The 19,662-nt window shown below is 37.9% G+C and overlaps 1 protein-coding gene across 1 annotated transcript in view; it reads right to left on the reverse strand.

The window, feature by feature from the left end:
• The window catches only part of map3k14a (mitogen-activated protein kinase kinase kinase 14a), a 54,916-nt gene extending 36,472 nt beyond the window's left edge, over window positions 1–18,444 (reverse strand). The window contains exon 1 of the mRNA XM_059955712.1: window positions 18,332–18,444. The gene's annotated coding sequence lies outside the window, so the exon portion shown is untranslated. The remainder of the gene's footprint in view (window positions 1–18,331) is intronic.
• Between the last annotated feature and the right edge of the window lie 1,218 nt (window positions 18,445–19,662).

A 19,662-nucleotide genomic window follows, 5' to 3' on the forward strand; every position in this document is an offset into this window, starting at 1 on the left:
GTGAAGCTATGAGAGCAGGTGGTGGATGGTCGTATGAGCAACTACTGCACATCACAAGTCCTGGTTATGCGACCACTGACACCAGGCAGGTGATAATGGCTGGGTTCACCAGACGTGTGAAGACACTGTCCAGAAGGTGACAATGGCAAAGAACTTCTGTAAAATATTTGTAAGAACAATCATGGTCATGAGACCATGATTGCCTACATCATACAATATGGCACATAATGATGATGATATCTTGCAGACCATTTCTGGTTGTATGCTCTTTGTGCAACACAGCCTATGTATAAATCTCTAAGACATCTTGGATCCTGCCCACTGACTGCTTAAAGCTTTATTTATGCATGGCAGAAATATTCCAATGGTCTTTTGGTCACTTTTCTGTGTTTTTCACTCTTCATAATCTTAAATTATCTGAAGCTGTGATTCAAAATTTATCTATTCATGACCAAATTGACGAATAGTCAGTTTCTAGGTATAATTGCTCTCCATTGTATTTTTCCTACTGCAGTACATTACTTCCTAAAATCAGGCCAAACAAACTCTCAATTGCCAGAGAGAATTACAATGTTTAAAAGGCATGTGGACTTACATAGACCAGGCGTTCCCAACCTGGGGCCCATGGACCCTTTGCTTAATGGTATGGGTCTATGGCATAAATAAGGTTGGGAACCCCTGGAACAGAGGGATACAGGTCTAATGCAGGCAAATGGAAATAGAATAGATGGACACCATGATCAGCATGGAGATGACAAGCCAAATAGCCTGTTTTTGAGCTGTAAGATTCTATGAACTTTTGTTTCATCATGTTTTATTACCTCTGCAGCAGGCTCAACACAATCTGAGCACAGTCCCAAATGACGGGAGGAACCGCAGGTGAGCATTAACAATTTCAACTACTTTAAGGGGAAAAAAAACACAGAATTTCTGCTCCTGACTTGGAATTCTGAGATTTATGGATTGGACAATAGTTAAAACTAACTGTAATTCATGTTGGCCTATTTCAGCTCTGTGCTTTTTTTGTGTTTTCTCGTCACCGATTGGCGGGTTGGGGGTTTGAGTGATCTGTTAGTTTTTGTGTGAGGAAAGGGTTAGGGGTGTTTGGGGTTTGCAAGTTTTTGTTTCTTTTCCTTTTCATACAGGTGGGGATTGATGTCTTTCTTTCAACTACTTATATGGTTTTCTGTATTTTATGGCTATCTGGAGAAGAAAAATTTCAGAGATGTATTCTGCATACATACTTTGATAATAAAATGAACCCTTGAGCTGTCACCACTAAAGTTCAAAAGCCTACGAATTCTTGCTAACTAGAATGTGTGCAATGGGCTGCCATTACAGCAAAAAGACTAGGAGGAGTGGAAGTCCCAATAGAAAATGTATTGCCCAGACCTGAAGGATACATTTTGGGGTAGTTGGGGACCACTGAGCTGGAGGATATAGTCCATTTGGCTTGGTATGATCGAAGCATAAGAATTGATTGTGGCCAGTGTGGTAACTGGAGGAAAATTTGGGACCCCAATCTGGTGGTAGAGGGATACCGGAACTGATTAGGGTAGTGAATAGATGTATGGTGTAGATAAGGTTTGGTGGTAGTGGAGATCAGAAGCACTGTCAGACATTTACAATGATCAGATGGAGCAGAACGTGAGGAATTGGATGTTAGTTGGATTGGCAGTGTCAAGAGGGCACTGGACAGGTCTTTGCAAGAGATTGTATTTGGGTGATTAGAGGATTGGAGGGTCACAGTCCTTTAGATTATAAGAACTAATGAAAGAAGAGAAGAGACATTAGTGCCACACTTAGGTAGGAAAGCAGAGAGTTGGTTCAGAAAGTTAAAAGTGAGAAGGGGATTTAACTTACAGGAATCACAATGCAGAACTTGCTCTCATGGTAATTTTCAACACTGTTCACTCCAGGGGCAATATGGTGCCCCTATGATGCTCCTAAAGAATTAGTGATATCTTCAAAAGATATAAAAAAAATGAGCAGGCAAGTGGAAACCTTCAGAGAAAGTCAAGACAATTTACAATGCCTGTATTGAATTTCACTTTGGTAAAGGTCAGTTCTCAAATGAGTAATGTTGATAGCCAACAACATCATCCAATGGAATTTCCAAGGCATATAATTTCATATCACAGGAAGAGAGTTTAAGCATTTGATTCTGTTACAGGTAGGCTCAAAAGGAATAAAAAATTAAGCTTTATTTCTCCCCCACATTAAACTAATTAGTAAATTGGCAATGTATTTTTCCCATGCCTTAAATGGCCTTTACAAAAGGACATTCAAAACAGCCAAAAATAATCTAACAGTTTCGTAAGCATTGACTAGTTAGATGCTTCTTATGGAGACCGCCCAAGTCAGTTTTGGAATCTGCTCCTTGACTTCTCAAAGCCTTATTCAAAGATGGCACATCCTCAGATAAACTATTCCACAGGTCTCTTAATTAACCTTCTGCATTTTTACCCTCAATATTTTTTAATTCATCCAAAGCTATGCTGCTCATATCCTAATTAGTACCAAGTCTTGCACATTAACTTCTCTTCGTCACTTCCCTACTTCCCCATCCCTTTTATTTCTTTGATTACATTTCTGTTCACTTGAGCCAATCAAATAGGATTTAATGTAGCTTGGTGTTAACTTCTATTTAACACAGCCCTTTTGAAATTGGATGATGCTGTTGGCTATTGGCATTACTCAATTGAGCATTGACCTTAGCCAAAATGAAACTCAATACAGCCATCTGTAAATTGTCTTGAGTTTCTTTGAAAGTTTCCATTTGCCTGCTCATATTTTTTTGTATCCTTTGAAGATATCACTAATTCTTTAGGAACATTATAGGGGAGGTTACACCATGTTGTCCCTGGAGTGTACAATGTTGAAAATTACCTTGAGAGCAAGTTATGTATTGTGATTACTGTAAGTTACTCTCTCCTTTTGCTCTTGATACTCTTCTCCACTTCCATTGGATCTTACGACGCCAAGGATTGGGCCCCTACAATCCTTTAACCCTCATGTTATCCAAATACACTCCCTTGGCTTGCTGTTAACTTCAAATTAACTCAGCTCTTTTGAAATGCTAGAAAAAGTAGTCTAGAACTCCTGGATTCCAAAGGCATAGAGTCAGTGGGCCAAAACTTCCAAATGATACAAAGTGAAGCCTCGCGCCTGAAAAATATTTAAAGTTTTCACAGCAGCAAAAACAAGACTTACCTCTTCTCACCTATAGCTGGTACCCCTCCTCCTTCCCTTTGTTCTCTGATCAGATCCTATCTTTTCCAGTCCTTTACCTTTCCCATCCTCCTGACTTTACCTATCACCTCCTAGCTATTCTCTTCCTCCTTCCCCCTCCCCCCACCTTTTTATTCTGGCATCTTCCCCTTTCCCTTCCAGTCCTTATGAAGGGTCACAGCCTGAAATGACACTCTTTCTTCATTTCCATAGACGCTGCCTGACTGCTGAGTTCGTCCAGTATTTTGTATGTGCTGTTACTGAGAGAGGTCAGAGGAGGATGACCAGACTGGTTCAAGCTAAAAAGGTGATAGAAACTAGAATAACCACACGTTAGAACAGTGATGTGCAGAAGAGCATCTCTAAACACACATATCAAACCTTGAAGTGGATGGGCTACAGCAGCAGAAGACAACAATCACTCAGTGGCCACTTTATTAGGTACAGGGGGTTCTTAATAAAGTGGCCACTGAGTGTGAATTTAGCCCCTGGGTTGTTATTATTCTCCACCTTCTTCATCGCCTTTCTAATAATTATATATTACTGTTCCTTGTTTTTTTCTTTACGATATATCAGCCCTCACCTTTTGTCCTTAAGTTGCATAGGTCACCTGCTTGGCAATGCTTTGATGTCTATAGGTTCTCAACAGTTCTCCTACTGTAGCACCCCAAGGCATGAAATAAAGCAAGAACAGTAGAAAACATAACTTTATAGAAGTGATAACAGTTTATAAAAAGATTGCTTTACAATTATTTCATTTATAAACAGCCTGTAACTGTAGTAGTTTTTGTTTAAAAGCTGTTGCTGTATTGTGATGCCCCATTTGAGAGTGAATTACTATGTTCACAATCCACCAAATTAGTAGGCAGGTAAATTAGACCAGGATCGATCACACCAATTATTTAATTTTCTCTTATACTAAGGAAGACTTCATGGCAAAGCCCAATGTATAAAAATATAATTTACAAGATTCTGGCAGGTCTTTGTCAGGCAAAGTTTTTAAATGCCTTTAATTAACTGATGTTTTTAATTTGACTTTAGAAGATATGAAAATCTCAATGGTCAAATTACCATTTGCAAACAGCATAACATCTGTTGTTTCATTAGAAAACCAAAATCCAACAATGAATTCATGCTTTCTTTTCAAAGAACTGACCAACTCTGATTAGTCATAAGTAACTGACTTGTACATTTTCCCACAGCAGTAAGGGCAATAGTACAGAAGAACTTATAGCTTACACCTGTTAATGCTTTTTTTTAAATTGCTTGTCAATTTGAGTTGTAGTTAAAAGACTGGCTATAATATAATACAAGTGAGTGACATCTTTGGGGATAAATAATTGAATTGAATTACAAACCTAGAAATTTAAAGTGTCATAAAAGGTACAATAATGGTGGCTGCATGCTGTCTCATTTACAATTTCAGCCCTTCAACCCAGAGCTGAAAGCTTGAGCTCAACTGAACTGCCTCTACACATTTACCTTCTAGCAACATTGACCGTTCAAAGGAAAATACAGCATCCAGGACCAAGGGTTGGGTAGCAGAAGGTTGAGGACAGAGGAGCAGTCACAAGCACAATAGGGACCTAGACTGAGGAAAGAGAGGTGCTGCATCTGTGGTTAGACAATGCCTGAATCTGAGCTGATGGAGAGAGTGTCCTATGCAGAGGCATGCTGCATCAGAGGCACCTGCTGGACCCCCAACTGGCCAGAGACTGGCAGCTTGTTGGAGGATGCGAAGGGGCTTCACTGTGATCTCAGTGGTCTGGGAAGACATGGATTAAGAAATAGGTGGCAAGGTGGAGATGAGTCTACCAAAGGAGATGCAAGGCACTCCTTCCTTTGCTAGCTTCCAGGTCACCTTTGGACAAGGTGTAGCACCTGCTTAGCGCCCCCCCCCCCGCCCCCAATCATGGTCATGAGAAACTATGGGAGCAGATGGTGGATGGCTATACGAGCAGCTGATGCATAATCACAAGTCCTGATCAATAATCACAAATCACTGATGCCAGGCAGTGAATCTCTGAAGAGTATTGATAATGGCTGGGGTCACCGGTCTTGCAAAGACACTGACCAAAGAAGGAAATGGCCTTAAAGATCATGATCACCCATGTCATATGACATGGCACATAATGATGATGATGGATTAAGTTGAGACAAGGGCTACAGATACTGGAATCTGGGGGGGAGGAAAAACAAACTGCTGGAGGAACTCAATGGGTTAGGCTGCACCTATGGAGGGAAAGGAATGGTCAACATTGTTAGTCAAGACCCTTCTTGTATTTAAGATGGTTGTAGTGGAAGGGAAGGTGTTGAATGTGGATTGGCATCAATGAGTAGAGAGAAGTAGTCAACAGAAGTAGCTTAACAACGTTCCAGTCAGCACAATATTAACAAAAATGTAGTTGTACAAAGATTAACCAAAGGTGATTGCTTGCAAGGTAATGTAGACAAATTTCATCAGTTTACATGCAACAACATGCCAAATGCACCTTGTGCCAATAAGACCTAGCTTAAATTTCTGAAGTAACATGAAATCATCCCCAAGACAGTGCTTAATGTATTTCATTCCAGTAACAGTGGATTTTCAGTTACACAGCAATAAAATAAACAATGCTATATTTCTTGGCAGATTATATGTAAAGCTCAACAGATCATTGCTACAGCAAACTCTGTTTCAGCTAAAACTTTGTTCTTCCTCACAGAGTGAACTTACTTTTAAACTTATGTTTTCCATGAAATATTCATGAGATCATAGGGCATATGGTGTACAGGGCCGTAGTAAAGTCAATACTGCCATGGTTGAATGAAACTCAGATATTTCAGACAGAGATTGAATCATACAGTACTAAAAAACTTCCCAAGTCTCTGGTGTGAAGCAGTGGGAGTCTGCTTTGCACGCCAGTTTATAATTTATTGCCTACAAATTATCTTGAAGTGACCAAGTTCGGGAAACAATCCTATCACTCAAAGACAGGAAATCAAAATCTAGGTGCTACATAATTTTTTCATTAAATCATCTGAAATTCAGGGTGAATGACCAAGTTTATCTAAACAGAACTAGGAATGTTTACCAGTCCAGTCTACTAATAAAATAAACTGTAAATAAATAGCTATTTTGAGAAAAAGAGGCAACTATCATGAATATATTTTAAGCAATTTAGATTTAATTGCAGTAAAATTTGATGTGCCATAAAACGCAACTATTCAGCACCTTCATTTATCATGAACCATTATGTGGTTGGGTGGAGGAGGGGGGGAATAAGAAGCTGCGAGGGGATAGGTGGAAGAGGTAAAGGGCTGAGGAGGAAGGAATCCAACAGGAGAGGACAGTGGCCCAGGGAACAAAGGGAAAGAGGGGAACCAGAGAGAGGTAATGGATAGGTAAGAGAAGGGTTGAGAGGGTAACTGGAATGGGAATGGAAAGAGACAAGAGGGAGGGAGGAGAAATCGATGCTTATGCCACCCAGACGGAATACGAGGTGTTGCTCCTCCAACCCAAGTTTGACCTCATCATTGTAACTGAGGAGGCCATGGGAATGGGAAGTTAAAATGAAATGGGAAGCCACCAGGAGGTCCAGCATTTTGCAGGAGCAGCAGCCTCAGGGTGACAGGAGTTAGAGTGGCCAGATAACACTATAAATATAAGGCTTCAGTTTTGCAATTGAGTGCTGTAAGCAAGTTTCTGTTGCAGTTCTTAACCTAAATGGTGGTGATGCTGCCTTTCCAATGCAGCACTTCAGTGGACCAAACATTCTTTACCAGAGACAAAATGGTAGGAAGGTTGACAAAAATATTAAAATCATTGGGTACTTCACAGGAACTGGCAGAAATTGACTGTTAAACAGGTCACTAACATTTTTAATCAACCTCCTGCACACACCTTAACACACACCCCCAAGCCCCCGAAGAAAGCTGGAAGCTGTTTATTGTGACAACTGCTTTTGCAATCTGTAACCAATCAGTTCCACTTCACTCATTGGCACTTTCTGAGTCCACTGTAATGGGATTGGGTATGTGCCAACTACGAGAGCTGTAAATACAGTAACCAGCTGCAAGCTTCTCATACAGAGACACAAATTATGGAAGTAACAGTCAGAGAGAAAAACAGTCTCAGCATTTAATACTGATATCTCTTCACCAGAAAGATTTTGCAAACTTCAAATCTCCTCAGCTAATCCCCGGTTGCCAATTGCAGTAGATGTGTGGTATATTTTATTTCTTGAGTGGACTTATTATCATTAACCTATTTTTTCCAGCATTGAGCCTTATGCCTTCAGATATTCCTTTTATCCTTTCCTTGTCCTACTTTCTCCTTTACTTTTTTTTTTACATATTTCCTTATATAGGAGGCCATTCAGACTATCAAATCAATGCCAACTCAGTCCCAGTAACTCATTCTATTAAATGTGCACAGTAACACTTCCTTTATTAGTACACCAGTCATGGTAGCAAATTAATCTAATAACCAGCACATCTTCAGCGCATGGAGGAACCCAGAGCACTTGGTCAAACAGAGAATGTACAAATTCTACATGGACAGCACTGGAGATCTGGAACAGAACGTGGGTCACTGGAGCTGTGAAACAGCTGTACTATCACTGTGCTGCCTGAAAAACTAAATCTCCAATATTTTCTAGTTCTAATGAAAGTCACTAATCTGAAATATTAATTCTACATGTCTGCAGATGCTCTCTGTTCCATTTTCTGGTTTGGTCTTGGAGATTACTGCCCACAGTGGAACATCCAGAGAGGCTGTTCATAGCATTAATGGAGAATCACATAGCTTCTGTTTACATTTAAAAATAAAGCTCTTGCTCCATTAACAACCAGTCAAAGCTGTTTCTAGCTCAGCCTACAAGGCTTCGTCGCATTTTCCTATCCCACTCACCAACTAGAATCTGAACATACAGTCTTAAGAAGCAACTAAATTGTCAGTGGCCTCACTCACATCGCAGGAGTATTTTTCAGATCCCTTACTGGTAAATCCAGGCCTATCATTTTAGTTAAATAAAGCTCCTCTGCCTTGTTATATTATGTTCAAATTTTCTACTGTATCAAAGTACAGTTTTCTCAATAAACATGTCTTATCAAACATACTGACAATTCAGCACAAAAAAAGCCCTTGGTTTGTTAAAATGGGTCGTATTCAGCAATACTTTAGTAAAAGTCCAACGGATAAGAGTTACTAGATGAGGGGTTCCCAAACTTTTTCTGTGCCTACCATTAACAGAGGGGGTCCATGAATCACAGGTTGGAAACCCCATATCTAGATACTCTGTTATCCATTGGACTTCTACTAAAGCATTGCCAAATACAACCCATCTTAACAAACCACAGGCTTCCTAAAATCTATATTTATCAGAATGCTAAATCGTTAGAATTGTGAGTAGCCTTTATGATGGTATTTTGAAAAATACTGATGTCTGAGTTATAACATACAAAACCAATTGTTTTCCTCATTACAAACCTGCCCATTATCATTACTGAAAAGGAGGGGGTGGCTGGGTTGGAGAAGACCTCTCATTCACCCTTTATAGTGAACAGGTTGATGATTAGCCTGAGAGTGAACCATGTGGACAAGTTCCATTTCCAAGCAGTATGCTGGTATGTAACAAGGACAAGAAGGAAGTTGGCTCCAACAAATCAGGGAGTGTTCCAACTATACTTGGGCAGTGATAAGCACAGAGATTAAATCTATTCCACAAAAGATTTTTAATGTGCTAGCAACACAAGCTCATGGTATCTCAGGTGAGTTTTTAAAGTGTGTTCATAGTTATAATGTAGAAAATGTGACAACTAATGTTCAAAGCACACTTCCAGTGAAAGTAATGTTATAACAAGAGATAATGATTTTTGTTTATTGATTGAAGTATAAATATTGGTTCGAAAACCAGGAAGAGCTCCCATGTTCTTGTTCCAAATAACAGGATAGCTGTTTTATGGAGCAAAGAGCACCTCATTGTAATCTCTCATTCAAAATTCAACACCTCTGGCAGTATCAACCTAGATTTTGTACTCAAGTCCTTAGAGTATGATTTAACCACATAACTTTCTGACTCAGCTTACAGAATGCTAATAAGAGCCGGCTGAAAAAGACTGATGAAGAAATGCCTTTGAACCCGGATTACAAGGTCAATGATACTGCTGTCGACCTGGAGGAACATAAATCAAACTGGGTGAAGGCAGCACATTTCCTTTCTTAAATTGGGCCAAGACAATCTCATAGATTCATTACTGGGAGTACTTTTTAAAAAAAAATATTCATTCCTTTAATCAACTGAATTTTCCAGCTGAGAACTAATATCTTGGCATTGTAATCCCCTAGATCTGCTTCCGTCTGAACTGTAACAGCATTCTGCAAGGCCACTGCTGAGGTTTTGGTATTGATTCCAATAACTAGCAAGTTTTTGACGGATCCTTATACAGCTCCAAAATTTTTAGCTTCCTTTCTTAACACAAGTGTGCCTAGTCTGTGACTGGGATCATAATTATTAAAGCATTCAAATAAAGGAATCATAAAGTCAGCATTGGCCACTGCCCATACATTTAATATTTCAGGGTTACCAGGTTTCAGTGGCTGTTAGCATTCAAAGTAATAAGGGTCATCCACAAGTACTTTCATTACAAAATTCTACAGTAAGTTTACTTTGCTATGCAGTTGTAACTATCCACCACTAGATACTTGTACCAACAGCTTCACTGTTATTTAGAAAGGAAAACAAAGTCACTGAATGCAAATTTTAATGCAGAGCAGGTTTATACAGATGACACTGCCATTAATTGGGTTTCCTGACTTCCAAAGACAGCAGAAAAACTCACTGCTTTTAATTGCCAGGTTTTATCTATTTATCAAGAAAGAACAGAGTTGCTGCAAGTAAAGATAGGAAGCTCATGGTTACTTAGCAACCAATCTATAGTTAGTGAGAGACCATGTTTTGAAGGATCTCAAAGGAAGATCAAGTTGAGATTGGGGAAAAGGCAGGAAAAGCTGAGATTTTCCCAAGGAGCACTGGTGGGGGTCTCTAAGCTTTCTTGGCCCCAGCATTTAAGTGAACAAAAGGGCCTTGCTCATTTTCAAACCCACTACAGATACTAACTCCCTTGCTCAAAGTCCTTTCATCAACTGATTAGAGGCAAGGCTCAACACGATACCTATTAGAGAGTTATGGAGCTTGGCTATAGGCCATTAAGCCTAGACAGTCTGTGGTGATGATTCAACACTCATTTAAGCTCATCAGTTTTTCTCACCCCAAATTCCAATCGGTAATTCTGCCCCCCTCCCCTGTGTCAACCACATGTGCTAGGGTTATTTTACATGGGCCAATACATTTCCTATCCACGTGTCTTTGGAATGTGAGGATAAATGGGAGTATCCATTGGAAACTGATTCAGTCAAAGGGAGAACAGGCAAATGCCACACCAACTGCATCAGAGGTCTGGATTGAACACAGGACACTGGAGATGTGATATTCTACCAGCTGTACTACTATGTCGTGCAGCATTCAAATGGTATTTTTATTTTCCATATTCTTCTCTCCTAGTAGGCTTGGGTCTTTTATCTGTTTATTTTGGAGTAAAGAGCACACATCTCTGCTCCTTATTATCAGTAACACAGGTCATTGTTCCACTGCTGTTTGTAGAATCTTTCGAAGTGCAAGTTATCTTGAACCCTACAATATAAAACTCAGTGCATTTCATTAAAGCACAGTTAAACCTGAGATGCCAAAAAGGCACTTTATAAATGTAAAATTTCATATTGTTTATTAGATATTACTGTCATTGAAGGACAATGCAGAACAACTTTACAGGCTGCTGTGAAAAGCAGATGTATTGTTAATTTCAGGGATAGCCAGATACTTGCAGCTGACACCATAGGACAGTTCATTCAGAAAATTAAAATGATAGGATATTTTCAGGAGGTACAGAGAAAATAAACAGCAGTGAAAGTCTCAAACAGAAGGATAGTTAACCATTAAGACCTAATAATAATGCCAACACTTCTAGATTTGCAAGACTGATGTAGGGTTTCAACCTGAAACATTAACAATTCCTTTCCTCTTCACCTGTTGAGTTCCTCCAGAAAATTGTTTGTTGCTCTACATTCTAGCATCTGCAGATGCTTATGTCTCAAGAATTTCTCTGTATCAGTTTCTCCTATCTATATTTTCCAGTCACATGTGCTTATAATGCTTTGGTGGACCTTGTGGTGATCTTTTGTAGAGGTTTTAAAATTTTCCTCTTCTTTATACTACTATTTTTCCTGTTTGGGTTTAAGGTTATGTGACAACACAGCTGAGGGTACAGCTCATAACAGCCAGCAGTGGGTGTGTGACATCATAGGGTTACAAATCTACATAAGACAAGCATCAATATAGTTAGAAATTTACAGGAATACAATCTTTATAATCTGATGTGGAACATACAGATTACTGGAAGTAACTGCATTTTCAGAAAAAAACTTATTGTTTTAAAGTATTTTCATAAATTACCATTTTAAGAAGGATTTTGTTTTAAAGAGGTCAGTGAGAATATTGAAAGTATAGTTTTCAACGTGGTGAGTTGAATTGCTAACACGGTCGGATTCTGCAGCTGAAGATTTATATTAACAAAGCAATATGAAATCTCATTAATCCAATATGGATTAATTTCTAGTACTGTTGCTGAACACAAGAAAGCACAGTATAAGACTTGATGACTGGAGACAAGAAGTCCTCTTGGTCCGAAGCCCATCCAGCACACCAATTTAACTTTCTCATCCACAAAGGGGTTTGTATGAGGAAAGCCATTTAGGCTCATGCCCAGCCTGGCCATCAGCTCACATTAAATCTTAACCAAAAGCAGTGACTGCTTCTCCTACATTTGGCAAACCCAGACAAGAATAATCTTTGACTCCACTTCTAAATGAAACTGCACAATGTCTATTAAAATAGTATGAATAACTACAGCACTGTAATCATTAAAATTGTTTGACTGAGATCTCACATGAACTTACAATTCAGGCTGAACACCTGTGTATATCAGAATAATTGCACTTGCAATAATTTCATCCTGGGCCTCAGGGGACTTTTAAACTGTAATTCAATGATATCAAGAAGTCATTTACAGAAAGGGTGCTTCTTTTTAAATATTGTCCTATATATGGTACACAAGCATACAGAAAATATGTTGTTAATACCATATAACTGTTGTCCCAATGCCCAACCAAGTCACAAAGTCAAGAATTTCAGATGGTATACTGTATACATTCTCTAATATTAAATGGAACCATTGAACCACTGAAATGTTACAGTAATGTTTCTCTAATCTTGTGAAATTAATGGATGTGTTTCTTGACAAAGCCTATTTTTCTGTTTATCTATAAATGCAGCCACCATTGTAGTAATTACTTTATTCATATTTGCCTATATTTTTATGTTTTCACTGTACTCAAACCACTAAGGAAAGCACAAGACCACACTGTTGCTAATAGCAAGAAGAAATTTCAATATGTACTTGCTTTAATAAATGCAGCCTGCCAGTATCCTGTGAAATCACAAAACTCAGATTATTCCAGTCACAGTGAAGCATACTAAAAATACCCTATTTCTTTACTACATCTCTCTTCAGCTCAGTAGGATAATTCAGTAGATACTTGGGGCTCAGACAACAAATGGCTCAAACTTTGCTCGTGGTCTTGTACAACACGCATGATGTACTTACTCTAATTACTCCCTATTCTCTGCTATTTTTATACTAGTTATCTTTGAAGAGGTTCTGGAAGACCATCAGGCAGGTCACTTTAAGCCTAGAGTTCCAAGAAAGGGAGAATTGCTCAGTTGGTTTCATCCATGAACTAATCCCTTGCATCATATCTCTCCAATTCAACCAGTGTTTAAGACTTGTTCCCCCAAACACTTGATAGGCCACACTATTCTAAGAGGCCTTAGGAGAGGCACTGGTGCTGTGTATACAGAATGTATCAACTTGATAACATTTCAAATGTATTGACTTGACGACACTATGAATGTATAGACCGTGGGACATTATTAATGTAAAGAAAGCCGCGTACTTTTTTAAATATATTTTTAATAAAAAATTTATTTTTGAAATAAAATTCCTTCAATACCTTTCAATTCTAAGCTGCAAATGATAGAGTAAATGCTTGAGTATAGTCATCCTTCTGAAGTTTCTCTCGTTTACAAAGAAATGAGCTAAGCATTCAAACCTTACAATACTCAAAAGTGGAGAGCTCACAAGCTCTGCCATGCTTTTCTGATTATGGGAAAGGACCTAATAGAAGTGTTATAATAGTTGCAATCCAAATTCAAACTTTCACAATGGCAACAAAAGCAACAGGTGCTTTTGGAACAAAATGGACAGAAGGAATTCCTTGGATCCCTATAGTAAATGGGCATTTTCTCAAACTTTCTGTACAATGCACTCAAATGGCATGAAGACTTCAATGCAGTGCCAATCCAATTTTTGACTCCAGATTTACACTGCAAATGCTAGCCTTTCGGATGACACTGCAGTTGTTATATACAGCTGAAGTTGTCCAACCACTATTAGTAAATATATAGCCACATTATTTTAATGCCCGTCTTCAGTGTTATGAATTTGTGATTAGAATATGATGTTAAGTTACTTCATAAGTAATGTCAAGGTGAAACTAACAAAGCTGAAATCACATTCACAGTAGCTGTGAAATGTAAATTCAGATTAATAATCTGGAATTCAAAAAGATAGTCATTTCTAATTATGGCTAGCAAATTAACATATTATTGCAAAAACCCATCTGATTCAGTATTTTGGGGATGTAATCTGACATCTTTAAGTCAGGCCTAGATGTAACTCCAGACCCATCAATGCTGGTGACTTAAATATCCCATGACTTCCTGATTGTTCTGCCCAGTTGAATGCTTGATTCATCTTCCATTTTATTAGAACTACAAAGCAAGGGTATTGAAAAAAAGATAGAAAATGCACAATGTACAATAGCCCTTTCATGCTTCTTGTGCATATTGGTTACAGCAGTGCCCTGGAGATTAATCTTCCATTCCGGAACAATCCATGAGAATTAGCAGCTATAAATCTCATTCGTTATCTCACCAAATTCAAAATAGAGCTTTTGGTAGGATAAAAGAACTAATTATCCACTTATTGTTCATTTTTAAGAATTTGAGCATCACTGGAAAAGCCTATGCCTTATTGTGACTAAACCATGAGGTTGCATGGGATATTTAAGTCACCAGCATTGATGGGTCTGGAGTTACATCTAGGCCTGACTTAAAGATGTCAGACTACAATGGGAACACCACTAGGAATGCAAATTCATTGTGCAGACCTCTTCCTCATCCCCAGACTAACTCATTCCAAAAACTATAGCAGTTACTGTGAATGATATCAATCAGACATGGAAGATTCCTTAATTATTATCCAACATATTGTAAAATATTAGTTTTATTTAATATAATAAAATAACAATAAACTGAAGTTATAAATATTAATGGAAATCTTTTCAATGTTTATCTCTATAAATTTTGAAATGACACCTTCAAAATAGTCAAATGAATTACAACAGATGGTTCGTCTCTCTCAAAACAATGCTAAAATCGGTACTGCATACTAAATAAACATGCTAGCACAATGTACAATAAAATCACCTGAACACTTGCGTCAGAATGGTTCATTGTCACTTAAAAAGTGCACACATACTTTCACCTAAGCTCTCCACGTGAAGTAGAACAAACCACAAGGATATATTTTCCATGCAAGGCCTTCAAGACTTTGTGGGCATTAAGGTGACATCAGTTGAGCTGGTTAAGACTAATCCTGCTCACAACAGAAAACAGAACACAGAGGCATACCATCGGGCTTAATGTGAACTGCTTAAGGTTTAAACTTTGAAAAAAAAATGATAAAGGCACTTAAGACTTCTTAAACAATTTTTCAAAATTTTAAATTAACAAATCAGCAGAGAGACTTTTGAAGGATGTGAAGGAAAGATTTCAAGATTTTTTTGTGCGTAATAAGCCTTGGAAAAATTAACTGGTTATATACTGTAAAAACTTGAACCCTTAGCACATTTGAAATCTTCTTCTGATTTAGAAAAACACTTAGACGATAAGACAATAAGATATAAAGCAGAATTAGGCCCATTAAGTCTGTTCCACCATGGCTGATCCATTATTCCTCTCAGCTCCAATCTCCCCATGTCCCTTCATGCCCTGACCAATCTGGAATCTACCAAACTCTGCCTTAAATACATATGAAGACTTGGCCTCCACAGTCCCCTGTGGCAAAGAATTCCACAGATTCACCAATTTCTGGCTAAAGAAATTCCTCCTTGTCTTCATTCTAAAAGGTTGCACCTATATTCTGAGGCTGTGTCCCCTGGACCTAGACTCTCCCACTATTGGGAGCATCCACTCTATCAAGGCTTTTCACTATCCGATAGGTCACTCCTCATTCTTCTGAATTCTAGTGAATGCAGGCCCAGAGCCATTAAACGCTCTTCATATGACAAGCCATTCAATCCTGGAACCATTTTCATAAACCACCGTTGCACCCTCTCCAGTTTTAGCACATCCTTTCCAAGATAAGGGGCACAAAACTGCTCACAATACTCCAAGTGAGACCTCACCAGTGCTTTACAAAGCCTCAACATTACATCCTTGTTCTTATATTCCAGTCCTCTTGAAATGAATATTAACGTCGCATTTGCCTTCTTCACCATAGACTCAACCTGAAAATTAACATTTCGGGAATCCTGCACAACTCCCAAGTCCTTTAGCACCACAGATTTTTGAATTTTCTCGCCTTTCAGAAAATAGTCTACCCTTTATTTCTTCTACCAAAGTGCATGGCCATACACTTCCCGACTCTATTTTCTAACTGCCACTTCTTTGCCCATTCTCCTAATCTGTCCAAGTCTTTCTGCAGTTTCTCTACTTCCTCAAAACTACCTGACCTTCCACCTATTTTCATATCATCCACAAACTTGGCCACAAAATCATCAACTCCACCATCCAAACCTCTGACATACAACTTCTTGCACACCTTCAGCAAAATTGTTTTCCAAAATGCTGCCCAATTAACACAGGCTCTCATTTGCCAAATGTTGATGTCAAACAGAACTGCATTAACAACTGACAGTAACATTGGGATTTCCATATTAGAGCACTGCAGTAATCCCAAATTTTGTGTCAGTTTCACAAAGTAGTGACAGTGAAATCAGATATAGTTTCACTGTTATTACTCCCACAATATCAAAGACAATATATTTTCTTCCATTAACTTAGATTTTGAATGTGATCCAACTCTGAATTATTGATGTAAAAATATTGTGAACACTGGGTGAATAGTCTAGAATTTGAATGCAAATATGAACACATATTGATGTTAGCTAAATCACAAAATAAATATACACTATTTTTTCTGATCAATAATGTTTAACTGATGTTTGAATGTTGGTTCATTAGCTGATCAAAATTAAGAAAAAGAAACAATCAACTCCAAGTTGTAGGCAATAATTTGTTGCAAAATTCTCTTCATGCAAAATAAGCAACAAATTTATTTGGTTTGAAAATATTTTGGTTGGTTTTCTCTGGATATCGTGATGAATTTCAAATGAGAAGATCTGCAGATGCTGGAAATCCAAGCAACATACACAAAATGCTGGAGGAACTCAGCAGGTTAAGCAGCATCTGTGAAGAAGAGTACAGTCGATGTTTCGGGCCAAGATCTTCATCAGGACTGGAGAATTTTTTTGTGTGTTACCATGATGAGTTTTGTATTTTCATTGTAACTATTAAACATTCTGTAAGATTTCTAATCTTTTATCCAAGTTGTATATTCCTGTCCTGATTTTATATTCCCTTAATCAAGAGATATGGAATTAGTGCATGATAATTCCATTAAGATCCATTACATTATAACTAGGGAATGGCTTCATATAAGTAACCTTCAAAGATTTATCTAGTAAGTCACTGTGAAGTGTATCCATCAAGTTTTAAGCATTCCATAAACTGTTGAATAGGGAAGCTTTCCGTGGCCCATAAATACCAAGCCAATTTCAAATATTTACAATACAAGGATTGGGTTGCCATACATATTTCCAATGAAAAATGAAGGGAAGTTATTTGAATACTCAGTTATTTTGGCTATTTTTTAAAATTTGTACAACTTATTTTCTGGAATCTTGACACAATGTACTTCAAGATAGCCAAGAAGTTAAAACTGCCTTAATTCGGGAAGAGTCCTGCACCTTAAAACATTAGTATTCTCTGGCACTTTGAGTTTGGCAACAATTTTTCAAGAATGTCCATTAAAAAAAAATTCACATTGCATCAAAGCAATAGGACCAGCAAAAAAAAATTGTGAACAATTGTAGTACTGTTCATGCAATACTAAATAAACCAGTTGCTTGTTTGTTTCCTCTCATTATTCCATAATATTAATGCACTTTATTTAAGTGAGACTACATTAATGGACTAAGTTAAATCAGTCACATATATTTTGATAACATTTTGATTATTAAATAGGAGCTGAAAGTACAACTATTTATTTAAATCATCTGTTGTGAACCTCAGACAAGTAGGTGCCAGTGATAAATATCATCCAAAACTAGACTGCAACTATTAAAAATATACAAAATAGATCGTTTGCAAATTAATTCAAGCTTCCATTGGAATTAACTTTTAAATAGTAATCTAGAGTAAATAAACCGTAGTTTCGCCATGCAAGCAATATTTCCAGGCATTTGCAACTAAACAATACAATTTAAAGCAATCGTACTAACAAGACATTTAGTAAGTTTTAATTGAAGAATAAATTCTTCATCGGACAACATACAGCATCGTTACTGTATTAATTGAAGAGTGCAGGAATGCCCCAAACAAGTGGAAGATACTCTAAACACTGAATGAAGAAACCCCACACCGTTAGAAAATTAATTTCACAAAATGTCCTCGATGCTGCTTGACAAACTTCCGTTTTTTAACACAATTCTGCCATTTTAATCTTTACGTTTTCTTAAACTCAGTAAGAATCTAATCAAAGCCTCTCCAGTTCAATACTAAAATAAGTATTTCACTAAAGCTTTCATCCCAACTCTCACCTGTGATTCCGGACCTAGTGAGACTCAGAAAAGCTAATAGTCTCGTTGCGAATTCCTCTCTGACCCAAATCGAATGGTGAGAATCAATGGCACTTCCCATTCGCGGGGAGTAGTTTAGAACTGATTAAGCATAAAACTGAAACTGAGCCTTTAATAGGAGCTAAAAATACACGTTACCAAATCAGCCTACAAACTCCAAGAGTGACATATTCTTGTACCAAGTAAAGGACACTTCAAAATGTAACCCACAAAAAAACCGATTTATCTGATTTCACATTTTTTCTATGTACTGGCAACATTTTATGACAATAACATTTTAAATTTCCTGTTTACGTTTACGTTCACGAGAGATTTCTTATTTGATCGCTCCCTCTGCTGGGGACCAACAACATTGTAACATGTTGAGTGAAGGGTGTCTCCTGCACTCAACTTCAAAAAACTGTTTTTAACATGGCGTTTCTGCAACCTTGGGATATCATAAAGAACTTTGCAGCTAATTGAAAGTAGTCTACGACATGTTACAGTATAAGAAATACCATGATTTATTCTTACATAGTAAGGTGCAAAAATATAAGTGAGATAACGGCCTGAGATTTCATTTTGGTTTTAGTTTAAGGAGAAATATTGATTAGAGTATCTGAGAAAGGTGCTTGACAATAACTTCACTTAGAATCTGAATCAGGTTTAATATCACTGTCATATGTCATGTGGGGAAAAGGCTGTTCCTAACATGTTGAGTGTGTGTCTCCAGACTCGTACCTCCTCCTTGATGGTAGCAATGAGAAGATGGCATGACCTGAATGATGGGGATCCTTAATTATGGATGGCACCTTTTTGATGCATCTTCTTTTGAAGATGTCCTTGATGCTGGGGAGGCCAGTACCCATAATAGAACTGGTTGAGTTTACAATTTTCTGCAGCTTTTTCCAATCCTGTCCAGTAGCTCCTCTATCCCAGACAATGATGCAACCTACTAGAATGCTCTCCACCCGCAGAAATTTGCAATTGTTTTCTGTGATAGTCTCCTCAAATTTCTAATGAAATATAGTCACTGTTATGCCTGCTTTGTAATTGCATCAATATGTTGGGCCCAGGATAGATCTTCAGAGATGTTGACACTTAGGAAGTTGAAACTACTCACTCTTTCCATTGCAGATTCCTCGATGAGGACTGATGTGTGTTCCTTGGTCTAACTGATGTTGAGTGCAAGGTTACTGTTACAAAACCACTCAACCAGTTGATCTATCTCACTATTGTATGCCACCTTGCCACCATTTGAAATTCTGTCAACAATAGTTGTGTCACTGGTAAATTTAAAAATGCTTGAGCTA

This window comes from Hypanus sabinus, chromosome X1 (genome assembly GCF_030144855.1).
Source record: "Hypanus sabinus isolate sHypSab1 chromosome X1, sHypSab1.hap1, whole genome shotgun sequence".
Lineage (NCBI taxonomy): Eukaryota > Metazoa > Chordata > Chondrichthyes > Myliobatiformes > Dasyatidae > Hypanus > Hypanus sabinus.